This window comes from Dermacentor variabilis, chromosome 2 (assembly GCF_050947875.1).
Source record: "Dermacentor variabilis isolate Ectoservices chromosome 2, ASM5094787v1, whole genome shotgun sequence".
NCBI lineage: Eukaryota > Metazoa > Arthropoda > Arachnida > Ixodida > Ixodidae > Dermacentor > Dermacentor variabilis.
Window position 1 is genome coordinate 260889209 of NC_134569.1, and position 23077 is coordinate 260912285.

Genomic DNA, 23077 nt, shown 5'->3' on the forward strand with positions numbered 1-23077 from the left:
ATATATATATATATAGCTGCATGTCTTCTAGAATCTATTTTGGGGAACCGTCGCCTGTGTGTGCCGTTTTCATGTCGTGAGTACGTCTAATACAAATCTGATGGGTATTTGTGCTTCTGCGTGATACTTCTGTCTTTTTCTCGAGTGATCCTGCACCCAATAACATCACACTGTCTTTGTTTACTTCACTCTCAGGCAAAGTTACACCCTTTGGCTTGCCCCTTCTGCCACACAACAATAATCGTTATCTGCCTTGATGCGTTTCCTTTCTTTAACGCTGCGAGCCCGGTACATTCCAGTAGCGAACGGCACGCGCGTTATCAGCATAGAACAGTTTACACCCGTTGGAGTGCCCCCTCTGATAACGCGCGTGCCGTTCGTTACTGGAAAGTTCCGGGCTGGCAGCGTTAAAGAAAGGAAACGCATCAAGGCAGATAACGATTATTGTTGTGTGGCAGAAGGGGCAAGCCATAGGGTGTAACTTTGCCTAAGAGTGTTGGATGGCGTCGCTGTCTTCGCCGGAAATTTCGCCGATCATCTCACGTGGCTTGCAACAGTACTAGAGGCCATCAAGTCATCAGGACCGGAAAAGTTCCGCTTCACTTACGATGAGCTTTTTTTCTGTTCCTGGGCCACGTTATCAGCAAATCTGCAGTCCGCCCTGACTCGGAGAAGACAGCCGCCATCGCAAAGTTCCAGCAGCCCATCGACAAGAAGCCAGTGCGTAGATTCCTTTGCACGTGTGCCTACTACAGGCGCTTTGTCAAGAACTTTTCAGGCATCGCTGAGCCGTTGACACATCCAACTAAATGTGATATCGAGTTTAAGTAGGAAACGCCGCAGGCCGACGCATTTGAACACCTCAAACGACCCATGCCAGTACTTGCGCACTTTGTCGAGTATGCCGATACAGAAATCCATACTGACGCCAGTAGCCTAGGCCTCGGTGCCGTTCTAGTGCAGAAGAAAAGCGGACTTGAACGAGTTATAGGTAACGCTAGCCGGTCACTGTCAAAAGCGGTAGCCAATTATTCTATGACCGCAAAGGAATGACTCATCATCGTTTGGGCTGCAGCAAAATTTCGCCCTTACCTATATGGCAGGCCATTCAAACTCGTCAGCGAAAATCAAGCGTTGTGTTGGCTAGCGAATTTAAAGGATCCTTCAGGACAGCTGGCACGGTGCAGCCTCAGACTGCAAGAATATGACGTCACGGTAATATAAAAGTCTGGAAGAAAACACTCTGACGCTGACTGCTTATCACGCGCCCCCATCAATCCCCCACCGCAAGACGACGAGGATGACGACGCCTTGGCATAGTAAGCGCGGAATATTTCACTAAACAGCAACGAGCAGACCCGGAGCTAAAAGTCCTCGTCGAGTATTTGGAAGGGAACACCGACGTTGTCCCTATGGCGCTTAATGCAGGATTGTCTTCGTTTTGGCTTCTAAACAACCTACTAGTAAAGAATAACTTCTCACCAGTTCGCGCCAACTACCATCTTGTTGTTCCCTCAGCGCCGCGTCCAAAAGTACTGCACGCCCTACATGACGATCCGACCGCTGGGCACCTTGGATTCTACCGAACGCTATTGAGGATACAGGAAAGGTATTACTGGCCGCTCGTGATCACCGGCTTTGCCTGTTACGTCAAAACATGCCGATACTGTCAGCTACGCAAGACACCACCGACAAGGCCTGCGGGATTACTACAACTGATCGAGCCTACTTGTCGACCATTTCAGGAGATCGGGATGGACTTGTTGGGACCCGTTGGGACATGGCGTCCCAGAAGTCCTCATCTCCGACACAGGAACGGCTTTACAGTGGAGCTCACCGAAGCCATTCTGCAGTACAGTCAGACAAGGCACAGGAGGACCACTGCCTACCACCCATAGACGAATGGTCTTACGGAGCGCCTGAACAAGACCCTCGCTGGAATGCTAGCAATTACGTGTACGTCCAACACAATACCTAGGATGCCGTCGTGCCGTACGTAACCTTGGTTTACAACACGGCGGTACTAGAAACAACACAGATCATGCCATTGAAGCTGGTTTAAGAGAGGAACCCGACGACGACTCTCGACGCCATGTTGACCGACGAAGAGAATCTTGACGTCGCCATCTATCTGCAGCGCGCCGAGGAAGCCCGACAGCTCGCCCGCCTACGGATCAAGAACCAGCAGCGCACCGGCAGCCAACCCTACAAACTTCGACGATGCTACGTGAAGTGCCCGCCCTGAGACCGTTTTTGGGTTTGGACCATGATACGCCAACGAGGACTCAGTGGGAAACTATTGCGACGCTATTTCGGACCTACAAGATCATCGGACGTGTTGGCGAACTGGACTATGATGTCGTGGCCGATGGCATTTCGCATTCAATGCAGCGCCGCGCACGATCTATGTAGTCCACGTGGTGCATCTCAAGGCCTTTTACGCAGGCTGACTAACTTCCTTATTTTGTGGTTTCTTTGCTACGAGTGTTTTAGTTTATTGCTTTCCTTTGTTTGCAGCATCTGGTCGGTGCTTTCTAAGAGGTGGGTATTGACACGTGTACTTGTTTACCTTGATCGGGCGTTACGTTTCACCGCCTCACAAATGTTATCGCACAGCGAAGGACGCACCTGCATGTATCGGAATTTTCTGGAATGTTATCGATGGTTCCATCCGCTGTCTGTCACCGTAACTTGTGTTATCTCATTGCTCGTATGCGCGACGCAAATAGTGTAGAACTTTGTGGAAGACACGCGGGTCCCAACGATTACTCTGGAACATTCGACGACTGATGTGTAAAAGCCGACGTGCTTGACCCACTGATCAGATTTCGACGACCGCCGATCGTGCTCGCCTCTACTGCTGCCCTTTGAGTGTAACTTGCATTTGTGGGCACAAGTTCGCCCAATAAAACGCTGGCTTCACCATTTGCCGTTTCGCTTTCTTCGCCGTCACTACCACGTGGCAATAGAAATGTTCCCACTGGCTGGCTGCGAAGGAGCTCCAAGACGCAATGACAAATTATGTGCCCTGCGACATCTTCTACCTGGACTAAATGGCACTTATTATAGGATTCTTTCCAAGAGGTATCTCAGCTTTAAAAGTGAGAAGTGCAAAGGAGGAAAGCACTGCAGGTACAGCGCCACTGTTTCGCTGGGAGCCTACATAGACGTGTACGAAAAGTTGAAAGCTATCGGGAAAGCCAACAGACCCCGAGCTTTTAAGGGTGTGAAAGGACTGTCGGTACTGTACGAAGCGAATACCAAGGCGCGGATGATCCAGGTAATTTTTGAAATTTGGTTGAGGCACATGGACGCCGAGTTCACTAGAACAGGCAGAAAGGTTGTGGTCATTGTGGAGAATAGCTTAGTGCACGGTGAAGTGCGAGTCCTGGATTCTATTCGTCTGGAGTTCCTCCCTGCGAACGCAAAAGCTACACTCCAGCCAATAGCTCAGAGTATCATCCGAAATTTCAAGGTGTTCTTCCGTCGCCCTATCCTGTAAAAGATGATGCTGTGTATCGACAGGGACGAAGAGTACAACATAGGCCTCCGTTGTGCCATTTACATCTTGGCCAACTTGTGGCATAAAGTTGTAGGTACTTCAATTCAAAGATGCCTTCGTCAGCGGGCTTCTCTAAGGAAGTGGCCACAAACCAAAATTAATCGGACACCGACGGCGCTGAAGCACGAAATGTTTTGTACTGGTGGTTCTCAGATATGTGGAACTGGCACGGTAACAAAGGTCAGTTCTGAGGCTCTCGACGATGACTTTATCATCTGGTGAGAGGACACTTTAGCTGACATATTGAAGGAAGTTGAACAAGCCACCGGTAATGAGGGTGAAGAGGAGACCTACCATGACGACAACAAGAGCTCGCTATTGTCTACTAAAAGCAAGCCAGTCAGTAGAAGTACTCCAGCAGCACTTACAGAAAGAGGGCTGCTTGGTGCAGGTATGGTGCCTAAACAGGATGAATGCCTACTTAGTGAAGCAGGGCCACGCCAAACTGAAAGCAAACCACCTCGTACAGCATCTTCCGAGGTAACGACCTCGAAGTGAAACTACCAATGAATTAAACAGATTTCCTTGTTCCCGTCGAGTCTCACTTGAAAGAGTTTGCTTATCTGTATTTGTGATCTTAAATCGCATGCAGGGCTCTGTTTTTTTACACGTAGTGCTTGAAAAAAAGTCAATTCCCATTAATGAGTATTCATTTCAATGTTATTTTTAATGGCCATACAAAGGGTTCCTGGCGCGTTGTAGCCTAAAGAATTATTTCTTGTTCCCTATTGTTTTGTGCAGTAGAGTAAATGTGTTCTACAAAAACTGAACAAGCTTTACTACGCATGCTGTTGCACTTCTGGCGATGCTACAGCATAAATGAATAATGCTCCTGAAGAACAAGCATTGGCTGATAGGGCAGTCGTGGCGACCGCCCTATCAATTAAGCAGCACCCCGTCGAAGGAATTTAGATGAACGTCGCGGTAAGAAGCAAAAGACACGAAAAGCTATGTCTCTCCGCTTGCTTTCCTCAGGGCAACGCCACCATCAACAAACGAAGAGTGCATGGATTAGAGTAGCGATTGATGAATGTTTTCTTCGTCACAAAAACAGATTGCTCGCGCACGCCTTTGATGTTTACTTGAACATATGCTAGGGAAAACAGTGCAAGAGCAATCACTGAGTGTTATACTGCGGTAGAAAAGAGGTCACCCCTTCGCAATATGGACGCATTGGTTGCGCGTCGGCAATAATATATGTGAAACATGTGAAGACGCACGTAAAGAAAGAACAAAAAGAAACATTCAGTTTTGGTCTTTAGGCCTAGGTCCAGCCTCAGTTAATAGAACAATTGCAAGCATTCATAGCTGATTTTTATTCTGTGAAAGAGTGAATAAAAAAAGAAGGGGGAAAGCGTTCGTAGCACATGACTACGAACACGCGTACATTCAGTGGCGACCACTAGGGAGGGGTTTGTGAAATGTAAGATAGAAAGCCGCAGCCAGTGGATGCAGGCGACAGGGGTCACACGTTAGCGTAGAGCATGCGAGGGTTCACCACTGCCAGAAAAGTCTTTCTCTTGTATTCCTCACCCCAACCTTTGTGGACGCCACTGAATGTACGCCACTTGTCATTCATAGATTACTTGCGGCTTCTTTTTTTTTTTTACTTGAGGCAATTTAAGCGTGTTGGTACTCATGACGGCGTAGTTATGATGCCACTAAATCTACACGTGTTTTATACATAGTGTAGCTACGCTTTCTTACTTTTTTATTTCTGTGAATGTACGCGTGTTGGTATACGTGACGCCCCTCAATCTACGCTTGTTTGTAGCCATCGGCTGCATACGCTTTGAAGGCGTAAGCCTTTAGTGGCTCATGAGTGTCAGGGCGCAATCCGCGGTGGACGCAGGAAAGCGGTGATCACCGGCGAGGGGGGAAAGAAGAGGAGGTGCCATGCCAGCAGCGCTGCGTGAGTAGGCGCGTGGGGGTGCGCGCACATTGGCGACAAACCCTAGAGCCATATGACTGTGATTGCATCTCATGCTCGCGTCCACAGCGACGTCCGTTCGCAGAACAGTTCAGACAACAGCAGCAGAGGTAGACATAGATCAACTTTCGCCTATCGCAGTTTAGCTCAGCAAAGCGCCCACAGATCTTTATATTTTGTTGTGATCACTGTTACAGAGAAAATCAATAAATTCAGGTTTGGGTAGTTGCAATAGAATCTTCATGAAGCCCCGACCCCAGCCGTAATGTCGGAGTTCAGTGTGTTGTTGCCTCTGTAGTTTCGCCTGCACTTCTTTCAGTTTGGTTAATTACCACATCCAAAAAAACTACTTACACACACACACATATAATATATATATATATATATGTTAGGTGTAGCTGCTGTACAAGTCTATTTACAATATATTTACACGTAGACCAACCGTGGCAAAGATAGCGACGCTATATCAAGCGGGCCCACGTCGTCATCTTTCTCTTCAGTGCAGCCACACTGTGGCGGCTGTTTCGTAGCATCACCCCCGGCAGTGGAAGCACCATCCCGGTGCTGAATCTACACATCCGCGGTGAAAGGTGTTTGGTATGGCTTTAGTCTTGCCACGTGAACGATGTCACTTGCAGCCGCCGATGACGCTGAGAAGTCGGCGGGGATGACTTCATACGTGACATCGATCACTTGTCGCACCACACGGTACGGGCCAGTGTAGCGCGACAGCAGCTTTTCGGAAAGGCCCACACGTCGAATGGGTGACCAGAGAAGCACCAGCGAACCCGGAATAAAGTGTACGTCGCGATGGTGGCAATCATAGAGGCGTCTCCGATGCTCCTGCGAGGCCTCGAGAAGGGTGCGGGCGAGCTGGCGCGCGTGGTCGGCGTGTGCGATCGTGTCGCGGGCGTATTCAGTGGCTGAACGTGTGGCCGAGGGCGACAAAGTGTCTAAGGGCAACGCGTGTTCTCGGCCATATAGGAGCTAGAATGGTGAATAGCCAGCGATGTCGTGGCGCGATGAATTATACGCGAACGTCACATATGATAAGTGAAGACCCCAGTCGTAGTGGTTGGTCGCAACGTACTTGGATAGCATGTCGGTGATGGTCCGGTTGAGGCGCTCCGTGAGTCCGTTGGTCTGTGCGTGGTAGGACGTGCTGAACTTTTGCTTAGTCGAGCAGGAGCGGAGGATGTCCTCGACGACTGCCGACAGAAAGCTGCGGCCACGGTCAGTGAGTAATTGGCGCGGAGCACCGTGCACAGAAATGATGTCATAGACCAGAAAGTCAGCAACGTCAGTAGCGCAACTTGTCGGGAGGGCTTTGGTGATTGCGTACCGCGTAGCATAATCAGTAGCGACGGGGACCCATTTATTTCCGGAGCCCGAGACAGGAAACGGCCCAAGAAGGCCTAAATCAACACGGAAAAAGGATTCCGGTAGGATGTCCATCGGCTGCAGACATACAGTTGGAGGTGTGGAGGGCTTCTTCCGGCGCTGACAGGGCTCACAAGCGGCAACGTAGCGCCGCACGGAGAGGGTGAGACACGCCCAAAAGAATCGACGGCGTACACGGTCGTATGTGCGCGAGACGCCCAAGTGTCCAGCCACGGGAGCGCCGTGAAGTCGTTGGAGGACAGTCGAACGCAGGTGTGATGGAATTACGAGCAGAAGTTCGAGGCCGTATGGATCGAGATTTCGGCAGTATAGTGTCCCCTCCTTAAGGAGAAACATCCGGACAGAGGCGTCGCCAGGCGTTGACTCCAGATGGTCGATGAGGGCTCGTAATGAAGGATCGCGGCGTTGCTCGTTGCCGATTTCAAGCAACTTGGACATAGAGAAAACGCAAGCGATGGTGTCCGCATCAGCCGGGTTGTCGACGGGGTAGCGGGACAAACAATCGGCATCCTGGTGCAAGCGTCCCGTCTTATATACCACGCAGAAGGTATATTCTTGCAGGCGTAACGCCCAGCGAGCGAGTCGTCCCGTGGTGTCCTTGAGCGAGGATAGCCAGCAGAGCGGGTGGTGATCAATGATGACACAGAAGGGGCGTCCATAAAAGTATGGACGAAACTTGGCAACGGCCCACACAAGAGCGAGGCACTCGCGCTCTGCGATTGAATAATTGCGCTCGGCGGGTGACAGAAGTCGGCTGGCATAGGCTATAACGCGATAATGTCCACGCTGGCGTTGCGCTAACACTGCTCCTATGCCGTGACCACTGGCATCAGTTCTAACTTCCGTTGAGTCAGACGGATCAAAATGGGCCAGAATTGGAGGCGTGGTAAGGAGAGTAGTGAGCTGCGAAAAAGACGCGGCATGGTTAGGTCCCCAAGAAAATAGGGCGTCTTTCTTCAAGAGGTCGGTAAGGGGACGTGCGATGGTCGCAAAATCCTTTACAAAGCGTCGTAAATAAGAGCACAGCCCTACGAAACTACGAACGTCCTTGGTAGACTTCGGAACAGGAAAGTTCGTAACGGCGCGAATTTTGTCCGTATCAGGTCGCACGCCTCTGGCGTCCACGAGGTATCCAAGGACGGTGATTTGGCGGCGAGCGAATGGACATTTTGACGAGCTCAACTGGAGACCGGCACGGCGGAACACGTTAAGAATCGCTGAAAGACGGCCTAGATGCATGTCCAATGTGGGCTTATAAACGATGACGTAGTGCAGATAGCACAAACAGGTGGACCACTTGAGCCCCTGAAACAAAGAGTCCAGCATTCGTTTGAAGGTGGCGGGCGCGTTACAGAGACCGAAAGGCATCACCTTGGACTGATAGAGGCCGCCAGGGGTAATAAATGCAGTCTTCTCGCGGTCCATACCGTCGACGGATATCTGCCAGTAGCCGGACCGTAAGTCGATAGAAGAAAAATAGGTGGCACCGAGCAGGCAGTCTAGGGCTTCCTCAACACGTGGCAGAGGGTACACGTCCTTTTTTGTGATTTTGTTCAGGTGGCGATAATCTACACAAAAAGGCCACGTGCCATCCTTCTTTTTGACAAGTACGACGGGAAAAGCCCAGGGACTACAAGAAGACTCGATAATGTCCTTTGCAAGCATATTTATGACTTCGTGTTGAATAACAGCTCGCTTGGACGCAGAAACACGATATGGACGTCGGTGAATAGGGTTCGTCGGTGAATAGGGTGAATAGGGCGATGGGTCACGACGGACGTTTGACCTAAGGGTCGATTGTCAAAGTCAAACATGTCGCGATAGCCTTCAAGAATGCGGCAAAGAGCTTCAGTTTTAACAGGTGTAAGGTCAGAGGAAACCATCTTCTCAATGTCGACGCAAGTACCGTGCGATGACGTCACGGTATGGGCTTTGCTGTGACGATCTTCCACTGTGAATGGCTCGATCTCACCATCCTTGAAAGCGCTAATTATAGCCAATGAAATCCCCTGAGGCAGAACATGCGCGGTTGGCGCGAAATTGACAAGGGGAAGGCAGGTGTGGTTACCAGTAATTGTCAGCACAGTGTGTGGCACGTAACACCATGTGTGGTGCGACCACGTAATTACCGTCAGGTACAGATGGTGAGGACAATAAGTCGACGTGTCTCACAGATTGAGGCGGTACGCGAATAAAATCCATGCAGCTGAAACGGCTTGGAGGCGGGTCCACATGGTCGGCAAGAAGAGGCAAGTCAAGGCGAAGTGAGCCGGCCGAACAGTCAATGAGGGCAGAATGATTGGCAAGGAAATCCAGACCGAAAATGAATTCATGAGGGCAATGCTCGATGACGGTGAAGAGAACGACGGTGTGTCTCTCAGCAATGGTGAGGCGGGCAGAGCACATGCCAACAATAGCGACAGTCCCTCCGTCGGCGACTTGTACAACTCGGTCCGAGGCGGGCTTCAAAACTTTCTTGAGCCGACGGCGAAGAGCAGCACTCATAATGGACACATGCGCCCCGGTGTCAATCAACGCGCACAAAGGAACATTGTCGACGAGAACGTCCAAGAGATTCTTGTTCGTGGGTAAAGTGAACCGAGGACTTCGTGCCAATTTCGTCATTGCAGCTTCACCTCCAGTAGCTGCACTGTCTAGTTTTCCGGTCGGGGGTGCGGCGAGTAGGTCGGAAAAGGAGCACGGCGAGACGGGGGCTAGCGAGATTGACGACGGGAGGGAGAAGGCGAGCGGGAGTAGCGGGGTCGTGTCATAAGCGTCGTAGGGTCAGATGATGGGATGGGCATAGAAAGGGCGAAGGAAAAGGACGCGCTAGAGGGGCGAGGGTGGTAATTAGGAGAATAGCGTGTCGGGGAAGTCCAGCGGCTACGGCAGTGGCGAGCGACATGTCCTATGCGTCGGCAGTTAAAACAGATCGGCTTGTCGTCCACGGTTCGCCATTCGGAGGGGTTGCGCTGTCCATAAGAGGAGTAAGAAGGGCGCGGTGGGTACGTGCGTGCAGGAAGAGGTTCCAAGCGTGCGGTACGAATGGATTGCAGGCCGGCATTGGACAACTCTTGACGGACGACGGCCTGGATCAAGAAGATTTTCACCGGAGAATGATCAGGTGACGGCAATGAAGCGGCCGCCGGTTGTGCCACTTCGACCTCACGACGAACGATGCGGGTCAAGTTGTCACATCGCGATGGCTGGTGGAAGAGGTCGTCACAGGATGACGTAGCAGCTGCGTTGGGAAGTCGCGTGATGTGCTGGGATACCCGGCGTCTTTTAGCATGCTAAAGACGGCGGCACTCCTTGAGGATCGTATCGATCCTGGCGACGTTCGTAAACACCAGTAAATAGAAGGTGTCGTCAGCAATGCCTTTGAGGACATGATTAACCTTATCGTCCTCAGACATGGTCGGGTCAACCTTGGCACAAAGGGCCAAGACGTCGAGAAAGTACGACACGTAGGACTCGGTCGACGTTTGTACACGTGTGGCAAGGGCTTTCTTGGCATTTACTTGGCAACCGAAGGGATTGCCAAAAACTTCGCGGAGCTCCTATTTGAAGAGATCCCAGCTCGAGATCTCCTCTTCATGAGTCTGGAACCATGCAAGTGGAGCTCCGTCAAGGTAGAAAAGAACGTTCGCAGGCATAATAGTCGGATCCCACCTGTGACTGGTGCTGACACGTGCGTGTAAACGGAGCCAGTCGTCAACATTAGGAGTGCCGGCTCCGTTCGAAACACCAGGATCCCGTGGGGGGGGGGTGGGGGGGAACGGCGACGTAGGTCGGGGCTGCAGGCGGATACGGATGCGTAGATGAAGTGCCGCCAGCAGGAGCCGAAGTTGCACTGTCGCCGTTGCGACCGCTGCGAAGCTCCATGACGGGTACGGGGGACGTCCACCTACGCCAAATTAATGTTACGTGTAGCTGATGTACAGGTCTAGTTACAATATATTTACACGTAGACCAATGGTGGCAAAAATGGCGGCGCTATATCAAGTGGGGCCACGTCGCCTTCTTTCTCCTCAGTGCAGCCACACTGTGGCGGCTGTTTCAGTTTCAGTTTATTCGTCATTCAAAAAACAATGAGTGAACAACAAATAGTATGCAGACGAGGGTCTCAAAGTCAATGACTGCAACGGGACCCTCGGTTCTAAAAAGAAAAAAAGGGTATGTACAAAACGTGGGTTGAAGCAGCAAATATAAAAAGTACATGGAAAACAAATGAATGCGCGTATGGCAATCCATTGGTAAGAGAAAACAAAGAAAAAAGTACATATATCAAAAAGCATAATTATACAGAGAACATGTTATAGGGCATGAAACTATTTACAAAACGAAATAAAGCATCTTAACTCATGTTTGAATACATTCAAAGATGATGTTGGTTCAAGTGAATGGGGTTGGTCATTCCATATTTTTAATGCTGAAAACGAGGACGCCATTTTTCCATAGTTTGTGTTAGATTTAGGTAATAAAAAGTTGTAATTGTGCGGAAACCTAGTGTGGTTGGTATTAGTGAGTAATTTGTAGTCCACAAATTTGTAAGGAAGCTGTTTTTTGAGTAATTTAAAAAAGAAAACACTTAGACGATACTTAAACAAGCCAGATACAGGTAGTATAATGTTTGCCTGGAGTAGCGGGAGAGCATTTGAGTAGAAGGAACTGTTGGCGATTATGCGAATAGCCTGGTTTTGTATGTGTTGAATAGACGAGAGGTGGCAGTTATACGTATTTCCCCAGGAGGCAATACCATAGGTGATATTACTGTGAATGAACGCAAAGTAAAAATATAATAATGCGTGTTCTGAAAAGAATGCACGTGATTTTATGAGAGCTCTTATGCCGAAAGCTGTTTTCTGTTTAACAACCGCAAAATGATTAGTAAATTCAAGTGAGAATCTAATTTTATGCCCAGGAACAAAACACAGTCCGCTGCAGGAATAAGGTGACTGTCGAGAGTTACTCGGGGGGAAAACGGCACGATCTTCTGCTTTGTTTTAAATAACATGAACTGAGTTTTGAGAGGGTTTAAAATTAAATGATTTAACTGACACCATTAAACAACTTTTGCTAGTTCACTGTTCAGTTTAAGGAGTAAGGTTGCTAAAGAGTTATCAGACATGAAAATAATGGTATCATCAGCATATGAATGGCATTAGAAAGGTCAAGAACATCGGGTAAGCCGTTAATCTAAATGCAAAACAACAAGGGTCCGAGTATTGAGCGCTGCGGTACTCCTTGATTAACAACTTTTGAATCTGAACAAGCGCCTTCTATACAGACTGTTTGCTCACGGTCATGTAAGTAATACTTAAGAAAAGTTAAAGCTGGACCTGTTATACCTAAAGATTCTAGTTTGGGAAGTAAAATGGTATGATTCACAGTGTCAAAAGCTTTAGTAAAGTCTAAAAATTCTGAGCCAACAAATTTACCACTGTCAATAGAACACCTTATGTAATCGGTTAAGGCAATAAGAGCTAAGCTCGTCGAACTGCCAGGACGGAAACCGAATTGGCAAGATTTCAACAACCTAAACTTTGTTAGGCAACTGTTTATACGTTTCAGAAATAATTTCTCGATAAGTTTACTAATGGAGGACAAAATAGAGATAGGGCGATAATTCGACACAAGAGATTTATGACATTTTTCCGACAGCAATTACTTTTACCTTCTTAAGCGAACTTGGAAAGGTACCGCATTTAGGAATTTGATTAATTATGCTGCTTAGTGTTTCCGCAATGTAAGGGGCAACAAGTTTTAAATGATAGGCAGATACATTATCTAGACCTGGGCAAGTGTTTTTTAGATTTAATATAGCAGAACAGACCTCATCGGCTGTGACGGGACAAAGAAAGAATGTATGATTGCAACGGTTATATGGATAAGAAGAGGCTATCGGGCTATTGCTGTACACTTCATGGAAGTAATCACTGAATGAGTTAGCTATGCAAGACGATGCAGTGCAAGTGTCATCTTTATAAGGTATTTTATCAATGGTTCTACTAGCCTGGGGTGCATTCAAAAAGTCCTTGAGAAGTTGCCATTGTTTCTTAGGATTATTTTTAGCTTTGCAGAATTCTTTCTCATAATAAAGCCGTCTTGAGTTTTGAGTAGGTTGTTCAACATGGTACTGTATTTTTTATAGCGATGTGCTAGATTCACATTTTTTTAGTCTTCCTGTAAAGGTTATCTTTTTTACGCATGCCGATTAACAAACCTTTTGTTATCCAAGGATTACGTGGAAATTTAAACTTTTTTTGCATTTGACAGTTGTAGTGCTAGCGCACGCAGCTTTCACAAATAATGAGCAGAATTTTCCGAGTGCCTCTTCAGAACCACATAGAATACCAATTGATGACCAGTTGGTACTATTTATTGTATTAACAATGTCATCCCGGTCGAACCTGGATGTGAAGTAACTAGTGTCATAGTAAGGTTTTTATGTAACAAAGGTAACGAAAATGGGAAGATGATCTGTGATAGACATGTCAATGACACCCGCACTTGGAGATGGTGTGATATTGCTCAAGGCGTGATCAACAGTATTAGTTCCAGAAGCGGAAAATCTAGTACGAGAAGTAATTAAAGACTCAAGCCCAAATACAACAAAACAATCGCTATATGATATTACTGAACTATTATCAGAATCCAGTAAATTGATGTTAATATCACCAACTATTAAAATCTGTTTATTTTCAGCTGAAACATTATGCAGAATTGTGGTAAGGTTGTGCAAGAAATCAGGAATAGATGAAGATGGGGAGCGATAAATGCAACCAATGATTAGACCATTGCAATTACTGGAAGCCGACAGGTTAGTTTCGATCCACACTTATTCACATTTAGATACGTTTAAACATAAGTCAAGTCTACGTTCGTACTTGATTTTCGATGATAAGAAGATAGCCGAAGCGCCATGCCGATCCGAACTGCAGTGAGAGTATTCGGAATGGAACGAGAGAAAGCCATATAAATTACCATCAGAAGAGTCAAGCCAAGTTTCGAAAATGCACAAAAATGAAAAGGAATGACCAAGAGAATCAATAAAGGCAGTAATCCTATCTTGGTTTTTGCATAAACTTCGCGCATTTATGTGTAGTAATGAGTAGTTAGAACAAGCGAGCAACGATTTTGTTTCTACTGTTGAGAACAATGCCATAGAAGAAATGTTGTCAAGAACAGATTATGAAAATTACAAATATTGCGAATTGATATCTACGTGAACATGCGCAGATCTGACTCGGCACTTATTCTGAAGACCCTGCTGTCATCAGTCTTGCGCGCCTTGATATGGCAATTCTCGGTCCAAAGGTAACGCCATTTCATTTCTTTTTTGAGGGCCAGCGCTTTGCTGAATAGTCGTTTGTTGTCAATGGTCAGGTGTGCATTGACGTAAATTGCGCTATCCTTGCTTCCTGTCGGACCTATCAGAGACGTACGCAAACGTGCTTTTCGAGCTTTCCGAAGGAATTCGTTTTTCCTGTCACGTGAACAAAAACGGGCGATGATGCTTTTTTCTGGTGTCTTGCTGGCGACACCATCAACTGCGTCTATGTCTGTCGATGAAATGGGGCATTCAACAACTTCTGCAATTGTATTCAATATTACAGCGCGGTCTTCGCCCTGTGTACAGGGGATGCCTCTGATTTCAAGATTATTTACTCGGCTGTGTTCCAGTGCTGCAATCCTTCTGGCGAGCGCTTCGTTTTCGGCCTTCAAATCTTTGTTCGCAATTAGCAATTCATTGACAATTGTCTGCACTTTATCGTACTGGTCACTCATGTGATGCACACTGTCAGCCAGAGATGTAAGGTTAGCAAGACCCTGGTCATCAAGCTGTTTTGCAATTTTAGAAGCAAGTTCATCAACGAGGTTATCAAGTTTGTTATTAAGGAGTGATTCAAGTTGCTCAATTTTTTTAGCCAGTTCAGTATTTGAAGGCATGTTATATAGAACAGGCAATAACCAAAGAAACACTAGTTGGCAGCAGCCGCAAGTCAAAGCACAAAATGGGAAGAAATAACCTAAAAAAAACAACCTGCAGTGGAGAGGTAGATAGATTTTCGAAAGATGTCCTAATTCCAGCGACTGCTGCCCACAAGTGGACCGAGTGCCTCAGTGGTTCTTTTTATACCCCTTTCAAGCCAGGCAGCGCAGGCGCAGTGGTGCTCAGGGGTAGGCGCAATGAGGCAGCACGTGCAGGCAGGAGAGCCGCAGTCGTGAGTCCCGTAGATTCTTTTTGTCACCCTGAGGCCAGGCAACGCAGGCGCAGTGGCTCCTAGGGGGAAGCGCAGTTAGGCAGCACGTGCACACAGGAGTGCAGTGCAGTTGCATGCAGTTCCGTAGCCATATATATATTGTGAGACAAGGTTTAGGCAGCCAGTCTCTTCTTTACTCTCTCGAGTGAGAGCCCCATCACCCGGCGCCAAAACGGTGATGATGAATATGTACAGGTGAGAATATGAAACGTACGAATAATGCTCACACTAATTCCCCGCGCGCGCAAGCGGTCAGCCCGGCCGCGACTTAGCCAGGAGGGTAACGCCGAACAAATCGTTTGAGGCGCGAAACGTGACCGATCTCCGGACCACGATAATGATGGTCCGAAGAAACCTCTATGGGATTAACGCGATAGTTCACGGGAGATGTTTGTTCATTATTAATGTAGGGCCCAAGGAAGCGGGATTCAAACTTCTCACACAAACTGGGTGTCCGAATGGGCGTCCAAAGTAGCACTTCCTCTCCAGAACGAAAGGAGACGTCGCGACGAGAACTGTCGTAACGTTGCTTGCGATCCAGCTGACTGACTTCGGTGTTGAAGCGAGCATGTTGACGGCATTCCTCAAGTATCGAGACGAACTTTTCGGGTATACTGGCCGAGGTGTTAGTTGGGGCATTGAAGAAAGCGGCGTCGATGGTGTATGCCGGTGAACGGCCGTAAACTATGTAGAAAGGTGAGTACCCCGTAGTTCGTTAGATAGCGGTGTTGTGAGCAAAAGTCACAAAAGGTAAAAGTTTGTCCCCAGTTGTGGTTTGGCCCGATATACATTGATATCACATCTGTTAGTGTGCGATGAAATCGCTCTGTTAAGCCATTTGTTTGAGGGTGATATGCAGATGGCGTCTTGTGAACTGTGCCATAAGCTCCGAGTACTTCTTTGATCATTGTTGACAGGAAAGTCTTGCCGCGGTAGCTTAACAATACACGAGGTGCACCTATGACGAAGCACAATGTCATCCAGAAAGAAGGTGGCAATGTCTGAGGCTGAACTAGAGCGTAGAGGAGCGGTGTCTGCGTAACGTGTGAGCTGGTCAACAGCTGTCATGATCCATCGATGACCTGCCGGCGTTATGGGCAGAGGGCCGACCAGGTCTATGCCAATGATGGCAAAAGGTGTCTCGGGACATGGGATGGGCTGTAAAACCCCAGCAGGAGTTTAAGTCGGTCGCTTCCTTCGCTGACACTGGAAGCAAGAAGCGAGGTACTTGGCCACAAAGGTAGATATGCCGGGTCAAAAGAAACGGCTCCTAACGCGGTGGTATGTCTTGTGGAAACCCAAATGACCAGCAGATGGGTTGTCGTGAAAGGCTTCAAGGATTTGTGTACGCAGCGAACGTGGAAGGACAGGTACCCAGCCGTGACCGTCGGAGTTGTAAGTGTAGCGGTGCAGTACATCGTCGTCAAACTTTAACAGTGGCAGTTGTCGACGTAATCTGGCATTTGGTGCAGAAGTAGTTCACCACAGGCGTTGGATAATGCTGTTGCAGTAGGGATCAGAACGTTGACACGAGGCGAGCTGAGTGACGCGATTGGAAGATAACGTGCCAGTAACCGCGAGAGGTAATAACGAGAGTGGAGACTTCTTCTCATCATCAAATGGCGAGCAATGGAGAGGTGTACTCGAATGTATTAGTGGCAGGGGGCAGCGAGAGAGAGCGTCGGCATCTTGACGCTTTTTCCCAGACTTGCAAACTACTTCAAATTCGTGCTCTTGTAAGCGGACCACCCAGCAACCAAGGCGTCCAGACAAATTTTTGATTGACGACAACCAGCATAAGGCGGGGTGGTCTGTTATGACCGTGAAGTGGCGTCCATAAAGATATGGTCGAAATTTTTGTGTCGCCCAAACTACTGCGAGACATTCCTGCTCTGTCATCGAGTAGTTCTTTTCGGCAGCCGTTAATGCGCGGCTGGCATAGGCAACAACTCTCTCTCGTGAGGTGGTATCACGCTGCAAAAGGACAGCACCGATTCCATGGCCACTAGCATCGGTGTGCAAACAAGTTGGTGCGCTCTCATCGAAGTGACAGAGGACAGGGTCTGTGGTTAATGCTTGTTTGAGGGCTTGAAAAGAGAGCTAGCAGTCGTCTGTCCAAGGGAAAGCAACGCCCGACGTGACCAACTTGTGCAGCGGCGACGCCATTGGAGCAAAATGATAGATGAAGCGCCGGAAGTAAGATGCCAGGCCCAAGAAATTTCTTAATTGTTTTTGATTTTCAGGGCGAGGGACGCGAAGCACGACAGAAACCTTGTCGGGATCTGGTCGAACGCCATCGTTGCTGATGAGGTGGCCCAACACTGATGTTCTTTCTGGCAAAATGTCATTTCTTTGTGTTGAGATGGAGTCCAGCGTTGAAAATGCATGTAAAAACTTCGTCCAAACGCTCAAGGTGCTGACGAAACGTTTGTAGAAAAAATAGCCATGTCATCTAAATAGCACAGGCAGGTCTTCCACTTAAGGCCACGTAAAACTGTTGATCATTCATTCAAATGTTGCAGGAGCATTACATAAACCGAAGGGCTTGACGTTGAACTCGTAAAGTCGGTCTGGTGTTGCAAAGGCTGTCTTGCCCTTGTCCGCTTCGTGCATGGGGATTTGCCAGTACCCGGATCGGAGGTCTAGACGAGAAATATTCTGCACCCTGGAGGGAGTCCATGGCATCGTCGATTCTTGGCATCGGATATACGTCTTTGCGCGTGATCTTATTAAGGACTCGATAATCGACGCAAAAACGTAGAGAGCCGTCTTTCTTGCGAACCAACACAACAGGAGACGACCAAGAACTGGACGATGGCCGAATGATATCTCGTTTGAGCATGTCACCAAGGTTATCGGCAATGATTTTCTGTTCTGCGAAAAACACGCGATACGGGCGGCGGCGTACAATCGAACCGCCTTCGGTTTCAATGCGATGTACTGCGACGGAAGTACGCCCTAGAAGCCTGGAGTAAACGTCAAATAAGGCACTATGTTTGTGCAGGAGTGCCAAAAGGTGTTCTTTCTGCGCAGCAGTCAGATCTGGACTTATTGGGGCCTTTAAAGCAGCGGCAGCAGTATGATCATCAGTTGTGGTAGACAAAGGGGGTGATTCGGTGTGAAGCGGTACCAGCGAAAGAGGTTCGGTGTCAGTAAGGCAAGTCACAGTAGTGCCCTGGATGAGCACAACTGGCGAAGAAGTAGGGTTATGAACAGCGACGAATGCTCTACCCTCCTGAAACCGCACCAGAGAAGGAGTAAGGCTAAGCCTACCAGAAATACAGTGACCGCTCGGTGCAAGGAACACATCACCATTAACAATTGTGTCGGAAGTCAGTGTGATAATATGCTCATGGCCCGCGGGAATGAAACAGTCGGTAGACGTGACGAAATGCAGGCTGTGAGCATCGAGGGCGGACGAGCATTCAGTGTCCGCGATATGAATAATTCGGTGACGGCAAGAGATGAAAGCTGAGGCGGAAGACAATAAGTCCCATCCCAAAATCATCGCGTAGGTACACGGAGGCAGCACGACAAAATGAATGTGGTGAAGAATGCCATCAATGAAAACACGCGCAGTGCAAACACTGGAGGGCTGAACAAGAACTCCATTAGCACAACGAAGGGGAGGGCCATTATACGGTGTCTTCAATTTCGCAATCGAGAACACAAGTCTGTACTTATAACGGAAAGCGATGCGCCTGTGTCAGCCAAGGCTTCGGTTCAGACACCTTTAACGCACACTAAAAGTACATTTGACGGGCGCTGCGGAGGAGTTTCACGATGTCCAAGATGCAGCTTTCCCTCCTGAAGATGTACTATTTAGGTTTCCAGGCGGTGATCGGAAGACGTAGTGGCCGGTCGAAAAGGGGAAGAGGAGCGCCGCATCGGTGATGGAGAGCGACGACACGGTAAACGCAATGAACCGGCAGCGTTTAAGTCCTGTAGAGATGCGGAACGTCGTTGATAATCGTAGTAAAAACGCCGACGTTGTGGTACAGGGCCAGAATACTCATCCCTTTCAAACCTGTCATAGCCACGCCTTTAATCTTGCTGACGGCGTCGGCAAAACCTGAAATGTGGCAACGGATGCCACAATAGTAGTAAACCGGTCGAGGTGGGTCCCACGCGTTGTAAGACGGAGGAGGTGGTGGTCTTGCAGTGATAGGATTCAGGGAAATGTGCGGTGCAAGTGAATGTTATGGTGGCTGCTGGGAGGGTGGCACTGTAGCGGCAACCTGAGCGTAAGTTGGCGTAGGGATAGGGTGCGGGCTCGGGACTTGCGGGCAGGTCAAGGCAGCTATCTCTTCCCTTACGATATGGCGTAGGCCCCTACCAGGAGGCGTCATATGGACCTCAGGAGGGGTTGACGAAGCGTGGGCGTGCAGTTCCTCACGGACGATGGAGCGGATCAAGGCACGTAGCTCGCTGTCATTGGATGCCTTTAAATCAGATGTGTCAGGGTGTAAGCGGAGCATATGAAGCTCATCGAGACGCTCACACGTACTGATGATGTCTGCGACGGTAGTGGGGTCCAGCACTACAAGAACATTGAATGCCACAGTGCCAATACCCTTCAGCAGGTGGCGTACACGGTCACTCTCTGCTAGTGTTCCTGTATGTGCTCCCGCAGGGAGCAGAGTTGCGCATACCTTTTCCGGCGCCGCTCGCACTGCTATTCGCCGAGCGCAATCACGTGGTGCAAAATGACGTCAAATGATCAACGCGCGCTCCGAAGCCAACTTTACGGACAAGGCGCCGACTCGTTTCTGTCAGTGCCATCGAAATTGCAATCAGCGGACCGTCGAGGGCGCGTAGCAACGATCGGCTCCTGGTCGCAGGTACGGTATTCGAGCACAATAAGTTAATGACTTCGGTGAAGTGCTACGAAGCAGATCATTTTGACACTTGTGTTGCAGTGTGACGGGTTGCAGCGCACCAAACTGTGCAAATCGCATGGAAGGTGGCAAAGCTTTTTACGCGGTGCCGTGCGGACGGACGAGACCGAAAGGGGCCAGGATATGCGAGGTCCGTTCGCCTTCTTTACAGATGTGAGTTCGGCTTGTGTAAACTAAAGCGGCATTCATCTCGATTAACACTCCTGTAGACGCTGAAATGCGTACGCCTGGCATGAGAGATTGTTCAGTTGTGCAATTTTTGGTGTATATTTGCAGCGCGACACAGACGCGGTACAAAGGAAAGACGACACGTCTGTGTAGCGCTGCACATATACGCCAAGAATGTTCGCCAAGAACTCGCTCAATTCGCTTTGTTGCTTGTACGATTGTTCTGACTATACGGCTCCAGAAAAGTGTGTTCAGGACAGAGTAAATACTAGAGGGTGAAATTGGCCCGCTGCATCATGGCTTTTCTCTGCTCCGTTTCTTTTTTTGTCGGCGTTCTGATATTCCATGTAGAGTCGATTGATGTGCTGGTGTTCATTGTTTTGTAGTAAGCGAAAACGCGTGCGCTCCCGCTTATAGGACAGTTGGGTTAGCTTCAGCATTCAGCGCCCGCAATATCTTGCTTCTTCGATCAGCCTTAGTCGACGTGAGGAATGTGAAATTATTTTTGTACGTTTAATAAGTTCCGTTTTATAGTAAATTAACCTGAGTAGTATGAAGAGATAGAGAAGAATGTGCTGTCATATGTGTCTGCAATGTGTGAATAATTACTTTGCCAGTTTGTCATCGTATGTGATTAGCTGGTCCAATAAAAATAACCTGTTGTTACTCATAATAGCTTGTTGCCTTTCCAGTGGCTTTGAATTAAGCACCCCCAAGGCTCCAAGAACCAGCACTCATCTCCTGCTGCCACTGGCCATTGCTCATCCATTCCCTTGTACGAAATAAATTTGATCTAGAAGCTCGTGCATCTTGCATCTTTTTCCACTTGCAGATTTGCTGCTACGAAGCAGCTGTTACGTTTGCGGTATGAATCGTAAAAATAAGCTTTGCATAAGATGTGCGCATGTGAACATTTCAAATGCGTTTAAATTTACGTGTCTGCATCACATATATCGAAAACGTGCAGCTGCTGTGAACGACGTTTAGTGATGAATGACGGTCAACGGTCACTGACATAATTGCAGGCAAGATCATTCCGTTGGCAACATTCATTATTCGTCTCGTTCCGGCAGCCAAAATGTGCTCACAGAATTTGTCTACCACACGTGCGTGACGTTTTCTCTAAACACCCTTTAAAACATTTCTTGTCTTCGGGCTCCGCGAGAAAACATCACATGCGTGCTCAAAAACATCGCACCGCTTTTTGTTGCAAGGTAATGCGCTTTTGCACGTGAACTTTTAAGCTGTTCGAGCCACGGGCGTAGTAAAGATTTTATTTCGAGGGATCGAGGGGGTCCTATACTTTATATGTGCATTCGTGCGTAAGTTCGTATATGTGTGTGTATATATGTACACACAAACTAAAAAATTCGGGGGGTTGGTACCTCTACGGCTACGTGAATCATTCGAGCTTGGCCTGCATTAAAAAGTGTCATCTTGCTCAGCGCTTGCGTACAGTTACCGCATGTAGCTCGCGACCAGCAGGCAAAAAAGCAATTGGAACACCGCGCGGCATTTGCCTCCTGCGCGCGCGAGGAGTGGCTCCACTGCAGAGCTAGATCATAAACCGGACCTATGCGCAACTCTGCTCCCTGCGGGAGCATATACAGGAACACTACTCTCTCCAATCGAGGTGTTCACGCGGCGGCAGAGGGCAAGGACGTCCTCTATGTACGAAGTGTACGACTCGCCCGAGTGCCCAACCCGCTCAGCAAGCTTCTTGGCGATATCGAAGCGGAAAGACGAGTTCGCGAAAATCTCGCGTAGGTGGTGTTTGAAAGTGCTCCAGTTGACGAAATCGAGCTCATGAGTGTTAAACCAAGTTTTGGCGACGCCGGTGAGGTAGAAGGCAATGTGAGCAAGTTTTGCAGATTCGTTCCAGTGCTTAAAGTCACTCATGTGCTCGTACAGCTCTAGCCAGTCTTCAATGTCGTCACCTGGAAGCCCAGCAAACACCGGTGGATCCTTCTGAGGGTTGGTGACCGTCCAAGAAGGGGTTCCCGGAGGAGCAGGCAAGGTGGATGTCGTGGTATATTGGTCTGTTGGTCTTGGGACATGGTCGAGTGTAGTTGGTAGAGGCGGCGACCCGAGCGGAGCTCCAGGGATGTAGTGTAGGTGAAGCTGGAGAGAGACCGGTAGCGAGAGGACGAAGAAACTAGACAGCGCACTCTACCACTTGTGAGACAAGGCTTAGGCAGCCAGTCTCTTCTTTATTCTCTCGCGTGAGAGTCCCAACACCAGGCGCCAAAATGGTGATGATGAGTAAGTACATGTGCGAATATGAAGCGTATGAATAATGCTTACAATGTGTGTGTGTGTGTGTGTGTGTGTGTGTGTGTGTGTGTGTGTGTGTGTGTGTGTGTGTGTGTGTGTGTGTGTGTGTGTGTGTGTGTGTGTGTGTGTGTGTGTGTGTGTGTGTGTGTGTGTGTGTGTGTGTGTGTGTGTGTGTGTGTGTGTGTGTGTGTGTGTGTGTGTGTGTGTGTGTGTGTGTGTGTGTGTGTGTGTGTGTGTGTGTGTGTGTGTGTGTGTGTGTGTGTGTGTGTGTGTGTGTGTGTGTGTGTGTGTGTGTGTGTGTGTGTGTGTGTGTGTGTGTGTGTGTGTGTGTGTGTGTGTGTGTGTGTGTGTGTGTGTGTGTGTGTGTGTGTGTGTGTGTGTGTGTGTGACGTGAGTGCTCCGGAGTGTTCTTATTGCTCTGGCAATAAGAGAGCTTGTAAGATGCTTCCACTTCTTGGGAACTGTCTAATCATAGATGTATCCAATATTACGTCAAATAAATATTTAAATATTAGATCGCTCGTCATTTTACAAGGTATTGAGCATTACACGTGATCAACAGAACACTAGGTAACAA

The 23077-nt window shown here is 48.5% G+C and overlaps 1 protein-coding gene across 1 annotated transcript in view; it reads right to left on the reverse strand.

The window, feature by feature from the left end:
* LOC142573273 (chitinase-3-like protein 1) overlaps window positions 1-23077 on the reverse strand; it is a 372557-nt gene that overhangs the window by 181790 nt on the left and 167690 nt on the right. The window lies entirely within an intron of this gene.